The sequence below is a fragment of the Myotis yumanensis genome, unplaced genomic scaffold, assembly GCF_028538775.1.
Source record: "Myotis yumanensis isolate MYYU_CA2020_CCGP unplaced genomic scaffold, mMyoYum1.0.hap1 SCAF_40, whole genome shotgun sequence".
Lineage (NCBI taxonomy): Eukaryota > Metazoa > Chordata > Mammalia > Chiroptera > Vespertilionidae > Myotis > Myotis yumanensis.
Window position 1 is genome coordinate 76,235 of NW_027223791.1, and position 20,035 is coordinate 96,269.

The following is a 20,035-nucleotide window of genomic DNA, read 5'->3' on the forward strand; positions in this document are numbered from 1 at the left end:
CTCCAGCCAGATGAACCCGAGTGGTTCTCATCGACCAGGATGAAGACTCCAGGGCAGCACCTGGCGAAGACGAACATAGGGAAGTTAACATTAATGGTTTCTACTATTGCTATAGAAACACATCCTGTGGGTTCGGAGGTAATTCTTGTCTTCTGAGCCCACACCCACAGGCAGAACAAATGGAACCGGCTGTTCCTCCAAAATTGCAGCTCTGGACTCCCGGACGCTAGGCTGGGCAGGGTCCTGCCAGCCATGGCCCTGGCTTTCCTCAGTCCCGTGTTCTTGCTGCTGCTGCTCCCAGATCACCTGCTCGCCAATCTACTGGACCTCGCTGGAGAGCTCATTGAAGTTGCAGAAGATTTCACCATCTGGCAGTTGGATGCGGCGCATGAGGTGGATCTCTACCTTAGTGTTCATGGCCTGTCCTGTGATGTGGGTGACCCTGGCATACTTCCTGCCATGTTGGCCCCAGGAACTTGGGAGATGCCATTTTGTTTTTTAAATATATTTTATTGATTTTTGTTCAAAGTGGAAAAAAGAGGGGTAGAGAATTAGAAACCTCAAAGGTAGAGAAATCTCAATCAGCTGCCTCAAGCACATCTCTTACTGGGGATGTGCCCACAACCAAGGTATATGCCCTTGACCAGAATCGAACCTGTGAACCTTTAGTCCGCAGGATGGTGCTTGGTCCACTGAGCCAAAAAAGTTAGGGCAGCACCTGCCATTTTGAAACAGCAAAGGTCAATCCCTCTCTTTAACCCTCTCTCTTCCTCCCCACATCCCAGGTTTTAACTTCCCCGTTAGGATAGAACAAAATGCAAGTGCAAAACATTGTAGAAGTATACATTTTACTACACGGAGATGGATTAATTATCTTTGTGTCCTTGGTGTGTGTGTGTGTGTGTGTGTGTGTGTCTGTGTATGTTTTAAAATATATATTTATTGATTTCGGAGAGGAAGGGAGAGGGAGAGAGTGATAGTACATCCACAATGAGAGAGGATCACCGGTCAGCTGCCTCCTGCACACCACACACTGGGGATCTAGCCTGCAACCCAGGCATGTGTCCTTGACCAGAATCGAATCCAGGAGGCTTCGTGGTCCACAGGCTTACACTCCATCCACTGAGCCAAACCGGCAAGGGCCCTTTTGCTTTTGTTGTTTAAAAAGAGATTGCAAGGGAGAGGGAGAGAAAGAGGGAGAAGCAGAGGGAGAGGGAGAGAGAGAGGTAGAGGGAGAGGGAGAGAAAGAGGAAGAGGAAATTGATTTTCCAATTGTTTATTCATGTGTCCCTTGCTTTTTAAAAATAATACAAAACTAGCAACGAGGGAATTTGTGGTTTCTACACTGAGACCCTGGGCTGTACCCTGAGGGGACTGGAAAAAAGGAAAGTGACTTGTTACCATGGCATTCACGAGTCCAAAAACGTGTGATTCTAGAGGCATAGAAAGACAATAGGCACATATACCAGTAAGGTCAAAGATGATCTCTCTCAGGGAAGATACCCAGCCTAGGGCACGACTACACACACACTATACACTGCTTTCTACTTTTAAAAGTCTTTAATTTCAGAACATCCTGGGTGATCACTTTAGGGGTCTGAGTTTGCAAGCCCAGGCCAGGCCTCCTGCGAGTGGGTCAGGTCAGCTTGTGGCCCCTTTTTTTCCAGAATGCAAAGATTCTTCTGTATGTACACCTTCCATTTTATCTTATGACATTCCTTTCATTTTATTAACAGATGTCTCCCACAATACATTCAATTCCAAAATAAAACAGCAACAACAAAGAGAAAATGAATCCTCCATTGTTGTCCCTGGAGTACTCGCCTCCTTTAGGCTTTCAGAGTTCCCGGGTTTCAAAGGTCAATGTCCACAAATAGTGTTCTGGGTACATCCACTTGGTCCTCAGTCACACCCATTCACCACCCCCAGTACCCTCCCTAACTCACAAAAACACATAAAAAAAATCTCCAGTCCCCCTTTCACTGCCAGGCCGCCCATGGGCCTTCCGGGGAAAAACCCAGGTGGTGGATGCCAGGGCATAGAGGATAGGGGATAGGGGATAGTGGGTCAGGCCTAAGGTCAGATCTAGGGTCAGGGTCAGGGTAAACATAAGTGTCAGTGTCAGGTCAAGTTTAGGGTCAGGGTTATTGTTAGGTTTATTTTCAGGGTCAGATTAGGGTCACTGTCAGGGTTAGATTTAGGGTCAGAGTTAGGGTTAGGTTTAGGGTCAGTGTCAGGGTTATTGTGGGGATCAGGATGAGGGCCAAGGTCAGGGTCAGCATCAGGGTCAGGGTTAGATTCAGGGTCATCATAAGTGCCAGGGTAAGGGTCAGCATAGGGGTCATTTTCAGCATTAGTGATAGTGTTATTGTCAAGGTCAGGTCAAAGTCAGGTTTGGGTGAGGGTGAGGGAGAGGGTTTATAGGGTTAGGGATGGGGTTGTTAAGTTTAGGTTTAGGGGTTCTGCACGGAGCCCTGCAGAAGGCAAGGCTGGGCTTGCTCCAGCAGTCAACACCCAGTGGTGGGATAGGCCCAGCATCCCCGGAGGTGCAGCCCTGGAGTTGGAGAAGGGGTGCAGCTGGATTCCCACTCCCACCCAAACCAGAGGCCCTGGGAGGCATCTCATCACTGGACTTGTAGGTTCTCTTGATTTTCTAGAAGGTTCCAACAACTCTGGGTTTAGAAAGCCTTCACTTTCTTCCACCTTCAAAGTTCCGTATGTTTACTTCCAAGACCCTCTCCTGCAGCACCGTCCCTCTCCTTCTCTTTTGACTTTGTACTGTCCTTCCGATCGTGCCTGTCTCTTGTTGAAAGGTTTTCTGGATGGTTGCTACCACCTATGCTTCCACTTCTACGACTTTTCCCACCCGAATCATCTTCTCTGCGGCCCCTTGTAAGGGGAGAATTCGTGACATGAAGTGGTAGAAAGCCCTCTGGAGAAAAGTTCTCTCCATTTGCTGACGGTCGAGGCTGTGCTCCAGCAGCATAACCTTTGTAGCGTTTTTAGTACCACTCCCTGTATTTCCTCTCCCATTCTCGGTAATGCTCTTTTACAAATGGGTCTCTAAAGTCAACACTCCTCCCATCATAAGCTTTTCTGTCATAGGGTGGTGGAACGTCTCTGTATCTCTTAAAATATTCACGTTCTGTTTCCCCTTGTGGTACAGTGCGTTTATTTGGAAACTGTCCCCTAAATGCTTGAGGTGACCTTGATCGCAAAGGATGTCGCCTATATAGTGGTGACCTTGACCTAGATTGACCACGATATCCATGAGATCTAGATCTAGGCAGTAATTTTGACTCTTGCCTCTGCCTCTTCTGGGGCATGGCAGTGATTCGAATAGGAAGGAGAGTGTGAGTGGCTAGGTGATAGAGAATGAGAACATGAGCGCCCTGAACCACTTCTTGATTTAGCGTAAGCAGAAGGGCATATGGAGTATGAGGAACCACTATAGGAATATTTAGACTTAGACTCTTCTTGTAGCCATCACTGCTCTCTATGGAATTCTTCCCTGGACAGAAGTGGTGCTTGTGCTGTTGGGATGGTATGTGAGTGAGCAGTCTGCACTCCTGATGATAGCCAAGGTGTTGATAAATTGGCAGAAGGACTTCTGGAGTATGCGGAACCACTGTAGGGATATTGAGACTCTTCTTTTAGCCGTCGCTGCTCTCTGTAGAATTCTTCCCTGGACAGAAGTGGTGCTTTTGTTGTTGGGATGGTATCTGAGTGAGCAGTCTGTCCTCCTGATGATACCCAAAGTGTGGATAAGTTGGCTGGTGCTGCAGGGAACCCGGGGGGAGGGACGCTGTACTCAGCAGGTGGTGACGGGCCAAGAAAAGATGGGTTTCTGAGCACAGGGACCTGGTAAACTTTCTCCTCCACAGGGGCAGTCATTGCTATTGAAGAGGATCCCTTTGAATGTTCGAAGGCGAGGGCTGTGGCCGGCAATATTTTACGATCGGAATCCCGGAAAGGCCTATCTCGTTTTTCCGAGTGGACTGATATGGAGACCGTTTCAGTTACATCGGGTACAGGCACTGGGGTAGGTGAATTTCCAGGCGCAGCAGAGGCTAAGGAAGTCTGATTAGAAGTGAATGAAGGTATAGAGGGAACCGGGTGGCCTAATGAAGACGCCACTGGAATCATCAGAGGATCTTGCTGTCTTGATTTTGGAGATCTCATCAGAGGCTGTAGATTCCACTGAAGGAGTGGTCTCCGAGGCGGTATCGGCGGTGGTGGTATGGGTAACGGTTTCCGTAGTCCTGTAGTATAACCACCAGTTCCATTTTTGAAGTTATTAACAGCCTGTCACAAGGCTTTATTGGCAACTAAATCATCAGGAGAGACATCATGTTGATGACACGTTGGGCATGTATGGTCCTCTGACTCCATGAGCGCTGTTCTTATACACTCATCACAGTAGCTGTTCGCACAGCAGGGAATGATAGCGGCATCAGTCACGATGTCTTTGCAGATGAGACAGAGCAACTCGTCTGGGATAGGGTCGTCCTTTTCAGAAGACGAAGAGGGCTCCTCTGGGAAGAAAGGTGGCTTTTCTTTCTTCCCTATTGCATATGCCTCTGCCTCTATAGTCGCTATTGCGTATGTCCCGGTGCTGGTGAGCTTTGCACCTTTCATGGTAGGAACTGTAACTTCCATCATGAAACTTCGGGGGATTCCCGTGCTCTTTTTAATCCTAGGACGAGATTCGAAGTTTTTGTCCCCATTGGTTGGGCAATTCTTAATATAATGGCCAGGTCTACCACAGCGGAAACAGGTGTAAGATGGAGGTGGTGGACCTAGAGGCTTCTTCATGTAATTGATGAGTTCGTGTGCACAGCCAGACTGCCACATCATGGCTTTAATTTTATCTTCTTCTTCAGAAGCATTGGCTTCAGCCAGATTGGCAGTCTTTGTAAGCTGGGCCAGAGTCATAGGTGCAGAAGAGTCCTCAGTGACTTTTGAAGTTCCCATCACTGGATCAGTTCGACGTATAACGTCCGTCAGGCTTGTAGATTTCACACCTCCAGTAGGAATTCTTCTAACAATGAAAGACGGATTCTTAGGAATCAGAGCATTATCATCAGTGTACTCTTCCGCCTTCTGCGCTTGCTGATCTGCAGGTCGCACTTGGCAGCTTTCAGCTTCTCTCTCCCCATAATCTGCATCTTTAGGTCGCGGAGGGAGATGTGCCGCCCATCAAAGGTGAAGATGGCATAGTTAAGTGTGGAAGCGAATTTATAAAGCACACAGGACATGGTGCCAAAGGACTCCTCAGGTTGGGCGAGGACACGTGGACACGCTCAGTATACGTATACTTGTGAACTGAAGAGCAGAATATGGGCATACACAGAACACTCGCAAGACACCGAAGGAACGAAGGCCTTGGGTTGAACACCCTCTCCCCACAGCAGGGGCGTGAGAACCGCAATCCAGTCAGTCCCCGACCGCGGAATCACTTCCTGTGCAGGAGGGCGGGCCAGGTGGGAGGGCCCCGGGCTCCGCCAACTGGCACCGCGTCACCCGGGCCGGGTCCCCCTCGCTCAACCTCAGGTCCAGCGGGCGGTGCAATCAGCGGCGTTGAGTCCACACGTTCCAAGTCAGAGTGACCCAGCGGGGTCCGGGGTCCGTAATGCGGCCGCAACTCTCTGGGGCTCTCTCCGTGGTTTGGGGTGCCCCGGGCACCGGGAGAAGACCAGAGTCAACGAAGAAGAAATGACACGCAGACGGCGGTCAGTTGATCAGCAGCATAGCCAGGTTCTAGCTAGGTGCTTCAGCGGCTTCTATGTCCCGGGATCGGGTCTTGGCGAGACGTCTCCCCTGAAAGCTCCCTTGGAGAAGGAGGTCGGCGATGGCGACCAAGACAACAAGCCTAAGGCTGAGAAGCTCCGCACCCATGACCCTGCTTTCTTTTATAGCGCCAGAGAGTGGTGGGAGGAGCCAAATCAAGCGCTCGACCAATCAGCCCCCCACTGGACTGTGAAGTCACAAGTTGGGCGAACATGCCCCCAAGCTGTGCCCTGCGAATGTACGGAAAGGAAAGGTCCTGCTGAACCTGGTATTCATTCCTCGAAGGGAATGGGCCGGGCGAGGGTAGAGGGTGTGGGGGGTTGCGGAAGCGGGTAGACCCGAGATGCAGACACACAGAATGAAGCTGGCCTTGGAGGTCATGGGAGGCAGAGGCTGAAGTTGATGTGAATAAAATGTGTACGGTTTTGTATATTAGCGTGCCCCTTGCTGGTCCTTCCCCACTCAGGTCAAGTCCAGGCAACGGGCTCTGGCTGAAGGAGGGTGGCTTGCATTGGCGCTTTTCGACCAGCAGAGGGTGGGGACGGCCCGCCCTGGCTCACCCCGCTCTTCACCCCCTTCTCCGGGCCCCATGCTCCCTCTCTGGATGGATGGGATGGTCAGGCCCCCGCCCAGAGGCTGGATCGATCTCATCTCTAAGGAGGATTTTTGTTTTTGTTTGTTTGTTTGTTTTTTAAGATTTCTTTTTAAAGGAGGATTTTCTTAAGGAGGTTAATTTTTTTTTTTTTTCAATTGTAAAAGGAGTGTTTTTGGTTTTGGTTTTGGTTTGTTTTTTTTAAAAAAACCAGGTCAGAAGGTCAAATCTTCAAAGTGCATGCAAGCTGCTCCTCCTAGGGGGCCCGGACTGAATGTTCGAGAGCATCTCCAGGAAGGCCTGCGGGGATGGTGCCTCCACCTTCTGGAAGGATTTCTGGACTCTGCCGAACAGGATGAAGTATTTTGCCTCCAGCAAGATGAACCCGGAGTGGTTCTCATCGAACAGAATGAAGACTCCAGGGAGGCACCTGGCGAAGACGAAAGTAGGGAAGTTAACAATCATGGTTTCTACGCTCGCTATAGGAACACATCCTGCGGGTTCGGGGGTAATTGTGGACTCCTGAGCCCAGGCCCACAGGCAGAACAAACGGAACCGGCTGCTCCTCCGAAACTGCAGCCCTGGACTACCCGATGCTCAGCCTGCCAGCCATGGCCCTGGCTTTCCTCAGTCCCGTGTTCTTTTTTTTTTTTTTTTTTTTTATTCAGAAATCTGCACATTTTATATTATCTAGGACAGGGGTCCTCAAACTATGGCCCGCGGGCCACATGCGGCCCGCCGAAAACATTTATCCGGTCCGCCGGGTATTTTTGCTGCTGCTGTGTGCATAGGAATTTGTTCATAGTTTTTTGTTGTTTTTTTTTTTTTTTTTCTCTAAAAGTATTACAAAGGGTATTACATAAGTGTCCCTTTTTCCCCCCCACCCTTGACAAGCCCCTGCCCTCCCTTACCCCCCAGTGTCTTATGTCCATTAGTTATGGTTATATGGATGCATACAAGTCCTTCAGTTGATCTCTTACTCCCCTCCCTCCTGTCCCCCAACCCTCCCTGGCCTTCCCACTGCAGTCCGACAATCGGTTTGAGGCAGCTCTGCCACTGTATTTATTATTGTTCAAAAGTTTGTAATGGTCTTAATTATCCATGAAAGAGTGAGATCATGTGGTATTTTTCCTTCATTGACTGGCTTGTTTCACTTAGCATAATGCTCTCCAGTTCCATCCATGCTGTTGCAAATGGTAAGAGTTCCTTCTTTTTAACAGCAGCATAGTATTCCATCGTGTAGATGTACCACAGTTTTCTAATCCATTCATCTACTGATGGGCACTTAGGCTGTTTCCAGATCTTAGCTATGGTGAATTGTGCTGCTATGAACATCGGGGTGCATATATCCTTTCTGATTGGTGTTTCTGGTTTCTTGGGATATATTCCTAGAAGTGGGATCACAGGGTCAAATGGGAGTTCCATTTCCAATTTTTTGAGGAACCTCCATACTGCCTTCCATAGTGGCTGCACCAGTCTGCATTCCCACCAGCAGTGCACAAGTTTTCCTTTTTCTCCACATCCTCTCCAGCACTTGTCGTTTGTTGATTTGTTGATGATGGCCATTCTGACAGGTGTGAGATGGTACCTCATTGTTGTTTTGATTTGCATCTCTCGGATGATTAGTGACTTTGAGCATGTTTTCATATGTCTCTTGGCTTTCTGAATGTCCTCTTTTGAAAGGTGTCTATTTAGATCCTTTGCCCATTTTTTGATTGGATTGTTTATCTTCTTTTTGTTAAGTTGTATGAGTTCCCTATAAATTTTGGAGATTAAGCCCTTATCAGATATGACGTTGGCAAATATGTTTTCCGACGAGGTGGGTTTTCTTGTTGTTTTGTTGATGGTTTCTTTTGCTGTGCAGAAGCTTTTTATTTTGATGTAGTCCCATTTGTTCATTTTCTCTTTAGTTTCAACTGCCCTAGGAGCTGTATCAGTGAAGAAATTGTTTTGGCATATGTCTGAGATTTTGTTGCCTTTGTATTCTTCTAGAATTTTTATGGTTTCCTGTCGTACATTTAAGTCCTTTATCCATTTTGAGTTTATTCTTGTGTATGGTGTAAGTTGGTGGTCTAGTTTCGTTTTCTTGCATATATCTGTCCAATTTTCCCAACACCATTTATTGAAGAGACTATCTTGGCTCCATTGTATGTTCATGCCTCCTTTGTCAAAAATTAATTGAGCATATTGGTTTGGGCTAATTTCTGGACTCTCTATTCTATTCCACTGATCTATATGTCTGTTCTTGTGCCAGTACCAGGCAGTTTTGAGAACAGTGGCTTTGTAATACAGCTTGATATCTGGCATTGAGATCCCACCTACTTTGTTCTTTCTCAGGATCGTTGCAGCTATTCGGGGTCTTTTTTTATTCCAGATGAATTTTTGGAGAGTTCGTTCTAGATCTTTGAAGAAGGCCATTGGTATTTTAATGGGAAGTGCGTTGAATGTATAGATTGCTTTGGGTAGTATGGACATTTTAATGATGTTGATTCTACCAGTCCAAGAACATGGTATGTTCTTCCATCTGTTTATGTCTTCCTCTATCTCTTTTTTCAACGTCCTGTAGTTTTCTGAGTAGAGGTCTTTAACCTCTTTAGTTAAGTTTATTCCTAGGTATCTTAATTTTTTTGGTGCGATGGTAAATGGGATTGTTTTTCTAATCTCTCTTTCTGAAAGTTCACTATTGGTGTATAGAAATGCCTCAGATTTCTTGGGGTTAATTTTGTATCCTGCTACATTGCCAAATTCATGTATTAAGTCTAGTAGCTTTTTGATGGAGTCTCTAGGGTTTTGTATGTATAATGTCATGTCATCTGCAAATAAGGACAGTTTTACTTCCTCTTCTCCAATTTGGATGCCTTTTATTTCTTCTTCTTGCCTAATTGCAATGGCTAATACTTCCAGTACTATGTTGAACAGGAGTGGTGAGAGTGGGCATCCCTGTCTTGTTCCTGTTCTTAGGGGAAATGGTGTTAGTTTTTGTCCATTGAGTATGATGTTGGCTGTGGGCCTGTCATATATGGCTTTTATTATGTTGAGGTATGATCCTTCTATTCCCACCTTTCTGAGAGTTTTTATCAAAAATGGGTGTTGGATTTTGTCGAATGCTTTTTCTGCATCAATTGATATGACCATGTGGTATTTTTCTTTCTATTTGTTTATGTGATGTATCATATTTATTGATTTACGGATGTTGTACCATCCTTGCATTTCTGGGATAAATCCTACTTGGTCATGGTGTATGATCCTTCTGATGTACTGCTGGATCCGATTTGCTAAGATTTTGTTGAGGATTTTGGCATCTATGTTCATGAGGGATATTGGCCTGTAATTCTCTTTCATTGTGATGTCTTTACCTGGTTTTGGTATTAGGGTGATGCTGGCTTCATAAAATGAGCTTGGAAGTGTTCCTTCCTCTTGAATTTTTTGTAGTAGTCTGAGGAGGGTAGGTTTTAGTTCTTCCTTGAATGTTTGGTAAAACTCCCCTGTGAAGCCGTCTGGCCCAGGGCTTTTGTTTGCTGGAAGCTTTCTGATGATTGCTTCAATTTCTTCCATAGTTATTGGCCTATTGAGGTTTTTAGATTCTTCCTGATTGAGTTTTGGAATGTTGTATTTTTCTAGGAATTTGTCCATTTCCTCCAGGTTGTCTAGTTTGTTGGAGTAGAGTTGCCTGTAGTATTGTTTAACAATCATTTGTATTTCTGTGGGGTCTGTTGTTATTTCGCCTCTATCATTTCTGATTTGGTTTATTTGGGACCTCTCTCTTTGCTTCTTGGTGAGCCTGGCTAGGGGTTTGTCAATCTTGTTTATCCTTTCAAAGAACCAGCTCTTGGTTTCATTGATTTTCTGTATTGTTTTTTTGGTCTCTATTTCATTGATTTCTGCTCTAATCTTTATTATCTCCTTCCTTCTGCTCACTCTGGGGTTTTCTTGTTGCTCTCTTTCTAATTCTTTGAGTTGTAGAGTTAGATGATTGACTACCATTTTTTCTTGTTTTTTGAGATAGGCCTGTAGAGCTATAAACTTTCCTCTCAGGACTGCTTTCATTGTGTCCCTGAGGTTTTGGATTGTTGTGTTTTCATTGTCATTAGTGTCCAGGATGTTTTTAATTTCTTCTTTGATGTCATCGGTAACCCAATCAATATTTAATAACATGCTATTCAGCTTCCAAGTGTTTGAGTATTTTGGGTTGTTTTTATTGTAGTTTATTTCTAACATTATGCCATCGTGGTCTGCGAAGATGCTTTTTATGATTTCAATCTTCTTGAATTTGTGGAGACTTTGCTTGTGACCCAATATGTGGTCTATTTTTGAATATGTCCCATGAGCACCTAAGAGGAATGTATATTCTGCAGCTGTGGGGTGAAGTGTTCTGAAGATGTCAATTAAGTCCATCTGATCTAGTGAGTCATTTAGGATTGCTGTTTCTTTGCTGAGTTTTTGTCTAGCGGATTTATCCAGTGATGTCAGTGGCGTATTAAAGTCCCCTACTATGATTGTATTGTTGTCGATCTCTCCCCTGATGTCTTCCAGAAGTTTTCTTATGTATGTGGGTGCTCCTGCATTGGGTGCATATATGTTTACCAGGGTTATATCTTCTTGTTGTATTGATCCCTTTAGTATTATGAAGTGGCCTTCCTTATCTCTGGTTATGGCCTTCACTTTGAGATGTATTTTGTCAGATGTAAGTATTGCTACCCCAGCTTTCTTTTCCTTTCCATTTGCGTGAAAGATATTTTTCCATCCCTTCACTTTCAGTCTGTGTGAGTCCCTTCTAATGAGGTGGGTCTCTTGTAGACAGCAGATGTATGGGTCATGTTTTTTTATCCATTCAGCCACTCGATGTCTTTTGGTTGGAGCATTTAGTCCATTTACATTTAAAGTTATTATTGAAAGGTACTTGTTTGTAGCCATTTCTTTTTTTGTGTGTGTGTGGCTGTTTTCTTTCTGAGCTTGATATTTCTTCTTTTTACACCAGTCCCTTTAGCATTTCTTGCATGGCTGGCTTGGTGGTGATAAACTCCCTTAGCCCTTTTTTGTCTGCGAAGCTTCTTATTTCCCCTTCAATTTTGAATGATAGCCTTGCTGGATAGAGTATTCTTGGATTCAGTCCTTTGCTTTGCATCACTTTGTAGATTTCTGTCCATTCTTTTCTGGCCTGATGTGTTTCTGTTGAGAAATCATTTGATAATCTAATGGGAGATCCCTTGTATGTTACTTTCCGTCTCTCTCTTGCAGCCTGTAAGATTCTCTCTTTATCCTGAACATTTGCCATGGTAATTATGATGTGTCTTGGTGTGGGTCTTTTCGGGTTCACCTTGTTTGGGACTCTCTGGGCTTGTGTGACTTTTTTCTTCCCCACCTCAGGGAAGTTTTCTGATATTATTTCTTCGAATAGGTTTTCTAATCCATGTTCATCTTTCTGTTGTTCTGGCACCCCTATTATCCGTATGTTGTTTGGTTTCATGTTGTCCCAAAGCTCCCTTAGGCTCTCCTCCTGTCTTTTAATTTTTTTCTCCATTTGCAGTACAGTTTGAGTGTGTTTTGCTCCCTTGTCTTCTAATTCACTAATTCGGTCCTCCGCTTCTCCCAGTCTACTGTTGATACTTTCAATGGTGTTTTTTATTGCAGCTATGTCGCTCTTCATTTCTTCTTGGGACTTACTTAAGTTGTTGATTTTTTCATCTGTTTCTTCTAGCTTCTTGCATAAGTAGTTGAGTTTTTCATCTGTTTCTTCTTGCTTCTTGAACATGTGGTGCATGTACTCTAGGAACCTTATTCTGAATTCTTTTTCCGTCATGTTGCATATCTCTGTCTCACTTTGCTGCTTTTCTGGCGAGTCCTCCTTTTCTTTCCTTTGGGGGTTTCTTTGTCTACCCATGTTTGATCTCACTGACATGACTAGTTGTTGAGTCATTCAGTGGCTGGACCCTGGGTGGCAGTGGCTGCTCCCTGGGTGGCAGTGGCTCCTCGGGTTGTGGTTGCTCCTTGGGCGGTTGTGGTAGCAGCGGCTCCTCTGTTGATAGCAGGGCCTCTGGTGGGTGCTGTTCACAGCTGTGGTGGCTCTTCTGGCTGGTGGAGGGAGGCTTCACACACAGCAACTGTTCCCCAGGCAGAGCGTGTGGTGATCAGGAGGCCGCTGTTGCTTGAATCTGCTGCGTTGATTTAAAGGCACAAAATACAACACAACAAGGCACAACGTACCAGGCACTGAACACTATTGTATTTACGATATTACTAACCCCAAATAAAGGTGGCCACCAGAGCTAAGAGAGTTGGGAGATAAGGGGGAAAGAAGAGAAAAAGGTAGAAGAGAAAAAAGAAAGAAATAAAAAAAGGAGTGCAAAAATGAAATTGGAAAAAGAGGAGGAAAAAAAAATAAGAGAGAAAAGAGAATGAAGTATAAAAGGGGAAGAGACTATTTATATGAGGAGAAAACTCCTATAGGTCCGCCACTAATACCAACAAATTACAGCAACAGATTCCTGGAGATGAATACAAACTACAAACAACCAATAATATCAAGCGACGCAAGGGGAAACAGAAGCACAGAAATAACCAGGGGGGGGGGAGAGAGGGGGGCAGGAAAATAAAAAGAATAAGCAGTCTAACCTCACAAACAATCCAAAAAAAAAAAAAAACCAATATACTCGTCAATCAAGGAAACAACAATAAAACAATGGAGAGAGAAAAGAAGAAGAAGAAGAGAAAAAAAGAAAAAAAAATTGGATATTGAAGGAAGATAAGGGAAAGGTGTATAAGGATTTAGAACGGGGGATTGGACGTAGGATATATAAGCAGGGTTAAATTTTGACAGGGGGTAAAAAGAGTAGGGAAAATCAAAAGCTGGAGTAGGGTAAGAGAAACAGGACAGCAAAAGGGAAAAAGTGGGGGAGATTGTTTAGCACAGAGGCAAATTGAGGTAGAGAAAAATGTTGCTAAAGGAACGATGAAAACAGAATGGAGAACATTAGTCCCAAAATAAAATAAAGACAAAATAAAATGACACTTTAAAGGTGGTAAAATGGTAGCGGTAATAATACTAGTTAAAAATAAAAATGTTTTAGCTGAAAGGGCAAAATCAGGTGATGGAGAAAAAGAAAAAAGAAAAAAAATGTTTTCTTAGTTAAAAGGAGAAAAAGTAATTTAAAAAAATAAAAATAAAAATGTGCAGTAATGCAGGTGCTTCAGATCTTCTACTCTTCTTATTGGCACGCCCGGAATTCAGGAGAATGTTGAATTTTCCTCTGTTACACTGTTCCTCCGTGGTGTAAGCCACATTCCTGATTTTAAGGCCGGCCGTACAATCCCCTTATTGCCTTATCTGTATTTACAGAAGAGTCAGTTCGTGGCTCTGCCTCTGGGTGGCAGTGTGTCTGGATTGACCTCTGAGGCTAAAAGTTCTCTCTGTCCAGAAGCTCTCTATTGTACCTGAACCAGCTCCGCCCAGAGTTGGTTCCCCAGGCCCCACTCCCAGCTCTGTTTCCCAGGCTCCCCAAAAACAATCTTCCCCTACAAGCTCTGCTAGTGACCCCAACTGGGCAATCACATGCACTGGGCCAACAATCAATCTCACAGAAGTAAGAGGAAGTGTGCAAACAAGAGCCTGGGAAGCTGTTCGAACTTACAGGGTTCCACCCTCCAGAACTGCACGGGGTGTCTGAGTGGAGTGTCTGCGCGCGCTCAAGCCCCTGGTGACAAGTAGCTGGCTATCAGGGAAACTCTGAGGCTGCCCTTTTGCATCCAGTCCAACTATGGGCTCATTTATAGTGTTACCGTCTGGCAGCAGCCCTGCGGGAGCCCTCCCCACTTGCGGGTCACGCTGGCCTCTATGGGCGCGGATTTTGGAGGGGGTAGATTTCCCCCTGCGCCCGCGCATGTGTGCGCGCGTTCCTCGCTCCAACCTGAACTGCAAACCGCACCTTTGGGGTAAGTCTAACCTTTCCGTGGAGGGGTGCCGGTCTCCTCTGGGCTCTTACAGTCGCGTTGCTTGCGAGTCGTTGCCTCCGGGTTAGTAGCCGCCGGGTTAGTAGCGGTCACCGCTGCGCTGGCGCCCAGGGGGAGGTTACAGCCTCAATCTCTAACCATCCGCATTTTTTAGGAGTTCTCTGTCTTTCCTGGCTGCAGACTGTCTCTCAGCTGAACCTCCCCAGCTTGATCGGACTGATTGTTACCCGTTTCAGCTGCTCGCCCCTATCTGCTCCGGGATAAAGCACCAACACGTCCGTCTAAGCCTCCGCCATTTTTTCCTCCCAGTCCCGTGTTCTTGCTGCTGCTGCTGCTGCTGCTGCTGCTGCTGCTGCTTCTCCCAGATCACCTGCTCTCCAATCTACTGGACCACGCTGGAGAGCTCATTGAAGTTGCAGAAGATCTCACCATCTGGCAGGTGGATGCGGCCCATGAGGTGGATCTCTACCTTAGTGTTCATGTACTGTCCTGTGATGTGGATGACCCTGGCATACTTCCCGCCACTTTGGCCCCAGTAACTTGGCAGCCGCCATTTTGTTTTATAAATATATTTTATTGATTTTTTTTCTAGAGTGGAAGGAAGAATGATAGAGAATTAGAAACCTCAAAGATAGAGAAACCACAATCAGCTGCCTCCCGCACACCTCCTACTGGGGATATGCCCACAACCAAGGTACATGCCCTTGACCAGAATCGAACCTGGGACCCTTTAGTCGGCAGGATGGTGCTCTTTCCACTTAGCCAAACCAGTTAGGGCGGCAGCCGCCATTTTGAAAAGGCAAAGGTCAATCCCTCTCTTTAATCCTCTCCCTGCCGCCCCACATCCCCCGTTTTAACTTCCGCGTTTGGATAGCAGAAAATGCAAGTACAAAACATTGCACAAGTGTATGTTTTACTACACGGAGATGGATTAACATCTTTGTGCGGTTGGTGTGTGTGTGTGTGTGTGTGTGTGTGTGCATTTTAAAATATATCTTTATTGATTTCAGAGAGGAAGGGAGAGGGAGAGAGTGATAGTACATTCACGATGAGAGAGGATCCCCGGTCAACTACCTCCTGCACACCCCACACTGGGGATCTAGCCCTCAACTGAGGCATGTGCCCTTGACCAGAATCAAACCCGGGAGGCTTCGTGATCCACAGGCTGACATTCTATCCATAGATCCAAACTGGCTAGGGCCATTTTGTTGTTGTTGTTTAAAAAGAGATTGGAAGGGAGAGGGAGAGATAGAGGGGAGGGAGAGGGATTTGGAGAGGGAGAGGAAGAGAGAGAGGGAAAGGGAGAGGTAGAGTGAGAGAAAATTGATTTTCCACTTGTTTATTCATGTGTCCCTTGATTTAAAAAAAAATACAAAACTAACAACGATAGAATTTTTCGTCTTTACCCTGGGATCCTGGCGGGGGGGGGGGGGGGCGCTGAGGGCACTGGAAAAAGGAAAGTGACTTGTTACCGTGGCCTTCATGAGTCCAAAGACATGTGATCCTAGAGGCATAGAAAGATAATAGGCTCAGATACCAGTAAGGTCAAAGATGATCTCTCTCAGGGAAGATATCTGGCCCAGGGTGTGACTACACACTCACTATACACTGTTTTCTACTTTTAAAAGTCTTTTTATTTTCAGAACATCCTGGGTGATCACTTTAGGTGTCTGAGTTTCCAAACCCAGGCCAGGCCTCCCGGGAGTGGGTCAGGTGAGCATGTGGCCCCTTTTCATCCACAATGCAAAGCTTCTTATGTATTTACACCTTCCATTTTATCCTATGGCATTCCATTTCATTTTATTAACCGATGTCTCCCCCAATACATTCCATTGCAAAAACAACAGCAACAACAACAAACAGAAAATGAATGCCCCATTGTTGTCCCTGGAGTACTCGCCTCGTTTAGGCTTTCAGAGTTCCCAGGGTTTCAAGGGTCCAGGTCAACAAATAGTGTTCTGGGTACATCTACCCAGTCCACAGGCACACCCAATCGCCACCCACACCCCCTTTTCACACACGGACACACACACACACACACACACACACACACACAGAAAATCTCCATTCCCCCTTTCACTGCCAGTCCGCCCGCGGGGCCTTCTGGGGGGAAACCCATGTGGTGAACGCCAGGGCATAGAGGATAGTGGGTCAGGGTTAGGGTCAGATCTAGGGTCAGGGTCAGGGTAAACATAAGTGTCAGGGTCAGGTCATGGTCAGGTTTGGGTTAGGGTGATGGTGAGGGTAGTTAGGGTTAGGGATGGGGTTGTTAATTTTAGGTTTAGGGGTTCTGCACGGAGCGCTGCAGAAGGCAAGGCTGGGCCTGCTCCGGCAGTCAGCACCCAGTGGTGGGAGAGGCCCAGCATCCCCGGAGGTGCAGCCCTGGAGTTGGAGAAGGGGTGCAGCTGGATTCCCACTCCCACCCAAACCAGAGGCCCTGGGAGGCATCTCATCACTGGACTTGTAGGTTCTCTTGATTTTCTAGAAGGTTCCAACAACTCTGGGTTTAGAAAGCCTTCACTTTCTTCCACCTTCAAAGTTCCGTATGTTTACTTCCAGGACCCTCTCCTGCAGCACTGTCCCTCTCCTTCCCTTTTGACTTTGTACTGTCCTTCCGATCGTGCCTGTCTCTTGTTGAAAGGTTTTCTGGATGGTTGCTACCACCTATGTTTCCACTTCTACGACTTTTCCCACCCGAATCATCTTCTCTGCGGCCCCTTGTAAGGGGAGAATTCGTGACATGAAGTGGTAGAAAGCCCTCTGGAGAAAAGTTCTCTCCATTTGCTGACGGTCGAGGCTGTGCTCCAGCAGCATAACCTTTGTAGCGTTTTTAGTACCACTCCCTGTATTTCCTCTCCCATTCTCGGTAATGCTCTTTTACAAATGGGTCTCTAAAGTCAACACTCCTCCCATCATAAGCTTTTCTGTCATAGGGTGGTGGAACATCTCTGTATCTCTTAAAATATTCACGTTCTGTTTCCCCTTGTGGTACAGTGCGTTTATTTGGAAACTGTCCCCTAAATGCTTGAGGTGACCTTGATCGCAAAGGATGTCGCCTATATAGTGGTGACCTTGACCTAGATCGACCACGATATCCATGAGATCTAGATCTAGGCGGTAATTTTGACTCTTGCCTCTGCCTCTTCTGGGGCATGGCAGTGATTCGAATAGGAAGGAGAGTGTGAGTGGCTAGGTGATAGAGAATGAGAACATGAGCGCCCTGAACCACTTCTTGATTTAGCGTAAGCAGAAGGATTTCTGAAGTATGAGGAACCACTGTGGGAATATTTAGACTTAGACTTTTCTTGTAGCTGTCGCTGCTCTCTATAGAATTCTTCCCTGGACAGAAGTGGTGCTTGTGCTGCTGGGATGGTATTTGAGTGAGCAGTCTGCACTCCTGATGATACCCAAGGTGCTGATAAATTGGCAGAAGGACTCCTGGAGTATGCGAAAACACTGTAGGGATATTGATACTCTTCTTTTAGCCGTCGCTGCTCTCTGTAGAATTCTTCCCTGGACAGAAGTGGTGCTTGTGTTGTTGGGATGGTATCTGAGTGAGCAGTCTGCCCTCCTGATGATACCCAAGGTGTGGATAAGTTGGCTGGCACTTCAGGTAACCCTCGGGGAAGGGAAGCTATACCCAGCAGGTGGTGACTGTCCAAGCAAAGATGGATTTCTGAGCACAGGCACCTGGTAACCTTTCTCCTCCACAAGGGAAGTTATTGCTATTGAAGAGGTTCCCTTTGAATGTTCGAAGGTGAGGGCTGTGGCCGGCAATATTTTATGATCCGAATCCCGGAAAGGCCCATCTGGTTTTTTCGAGTGGACTGATATGGAGACCGTTGCAGTTACATCGGGTACAGGCACTGGGGTAGATGAATTTCCAGGCGCAGCAGGGGCTAAGGAAGACAGATTAGAAGTGAAAGAAGGTATAGAAGGAGCAGGGTGGCCTAATTTAGACGCCAATGGAATCATCGGAGGATCTTGCTGTCTTGATATTGGAGATCTCATCAGAGGCTGTAGATTCTGCTGAAGGAGTGGTCTCCAAGGCGGTATTGGCGTTGGTGGTGGGGGTAACAGTTTCCGTCGTCCTGTAGTATAACCACCAGTTCCATTTTTGAAGTTATTAACAGCCTGTCACAAGGCTTAATTGGCAACTAAAGCATCAGGAGAGACATCATGTTGATGACACGTTGGGCATGTATGGTACTCTGATTCGGAGAGCCCTGTTCCTATACACTCATCACAGTAGCTTTCGCACAGCAGGGAATGATAGCGGCATCGGTCCCGATGTCTTTGCAGATGAGACAGAGCAACTCGTCTGGAATTGGGTCGTCCTTTTCAGAGGATGAAGAGGGCTACTCTGGGAAGAAAGGTGGCTTTTCTTTCTTCCCAATTGCATATGCCTCTGCCTCTATAGTCGCTATTGCCTATGTTCCGGTGCTGGTGAGCTTTGCACCTTTCATGGTAGGACCTGTCACTTCCATCATGAAACTTCGGGGGATTCCCGTGCTCTTTTTAATCCTAGGACGAGATTCGAAGTTTTTGTCCCCATTGGTTGGGCAATTCTTAATATAATGGCCAGGTCTACCACAGCGGAAACAGGTGTAAGAGGGAGGTGGTGGACCTAGAGGTTTCTTCATGTAATTGATGGGGTCCTATGTACAGCCAGACTGACACATCATGGCTTTAATTTTATCTTTTTCAGAAGCATTGGCTTCAGCCAGATTGGCAGTCTTTGTAAGCTGGGCCAGAGACTTAGGTGCAGAAGAGTCGTCAGTGACTTTTGAAGTTCCCATCACTGGATCAGTTCGACGTATAACGTCCGTCAGGCTTGTAGATTTCACACCTCCAATAGGAATTCTTCTAACAATGAAAGACGGATTCTTAGGAATCAGAGCATTATCATCAGTGTACTCTTCCGCGTTCTGTGGTTGATGATCTGCAGGTCGCACTTGGCAGCCTTCAGCTTCTCTCTCCCCATAATCTGCATCTTTAGGTTGCAGAGGGAGATGTGCCGCCCATCAAAGGTGAAGATGGCATAGTTAAGTGTGGAAGCGAATTTATAATGCACACAGGACATGGTGCCAAAGGACTCCTCAGGTTGGGCGAGGACACGTGGACACGTTCAGTATAGGTATACTTATGAACTGAAGAGAAAAATATGGGCATACACAGAAAACTCGCAAGACACCGAAGGGACGAAGGCCTTGGGTTGAACACCCCCTCCCCACAGCAGGGGCGTGATAACCGCAATCCAGTCCCCAAACCCAGAATCACTTAATGTGCAGGAGGGCGGGCCAGGGCGGGAGGGCCCGGGGCTCTGCCAAAGGGCACGGCATCACCCAGGCCGGATCCCCCTCGCTCAAGCTCAGGTCCAGCGGGTGGTGCAGTCAGCGGCGGTGAGTCCACACGTTCCAGGTCCGAGTGACCCAGCGGGGACAGGGGTCTGTAGTGCCTCCGCACCTCCCTGGGGCCCTCTTCGTGGTTTGGGGTGACCTGGGCACCGCGAGAAGACCAGAGTCGGTGAAGAAGAAATGACACGCAGACCGCGTTCGGTGATCAGCAGCTTAGCTAAGTTCTAGCCAGGTGTCCTAGCGGCTTCTATGTCCCGGGACCGGGTCTTGGCGAGACTTCTCTCCTGAAAGCTCCTTTAGAGAACGAGGACGACGACCAAGACCACAAGCCTAGGGCTCAGAAGCTCTG

General features: G+C 46.6%; 2 pseudogenes; both read right to left on the reverse strand.

Annotated features, from left to right (window-relative positions):
- Positions 1 to 318: 318 nt before the first annotated feature.
- On the reverse strand, positions 319 to 5,258 carry LOC139000881 (E3 ubiquitin-protein ligase RBBP6 pseudogene; annotated as a pseudogene).
- Positions 5,259 to 14,711: 9,453 nt separating this feature from the next.
- Positions 14,712 to 18,884, reverse strand: LOC139000882 (E3 ubiquitin-protein ligase RBBP6 pseudogene; annotated as a pseudogene).
- Positions 18,885 to 20,035: the final 1,151 nt, after the last annotated feature.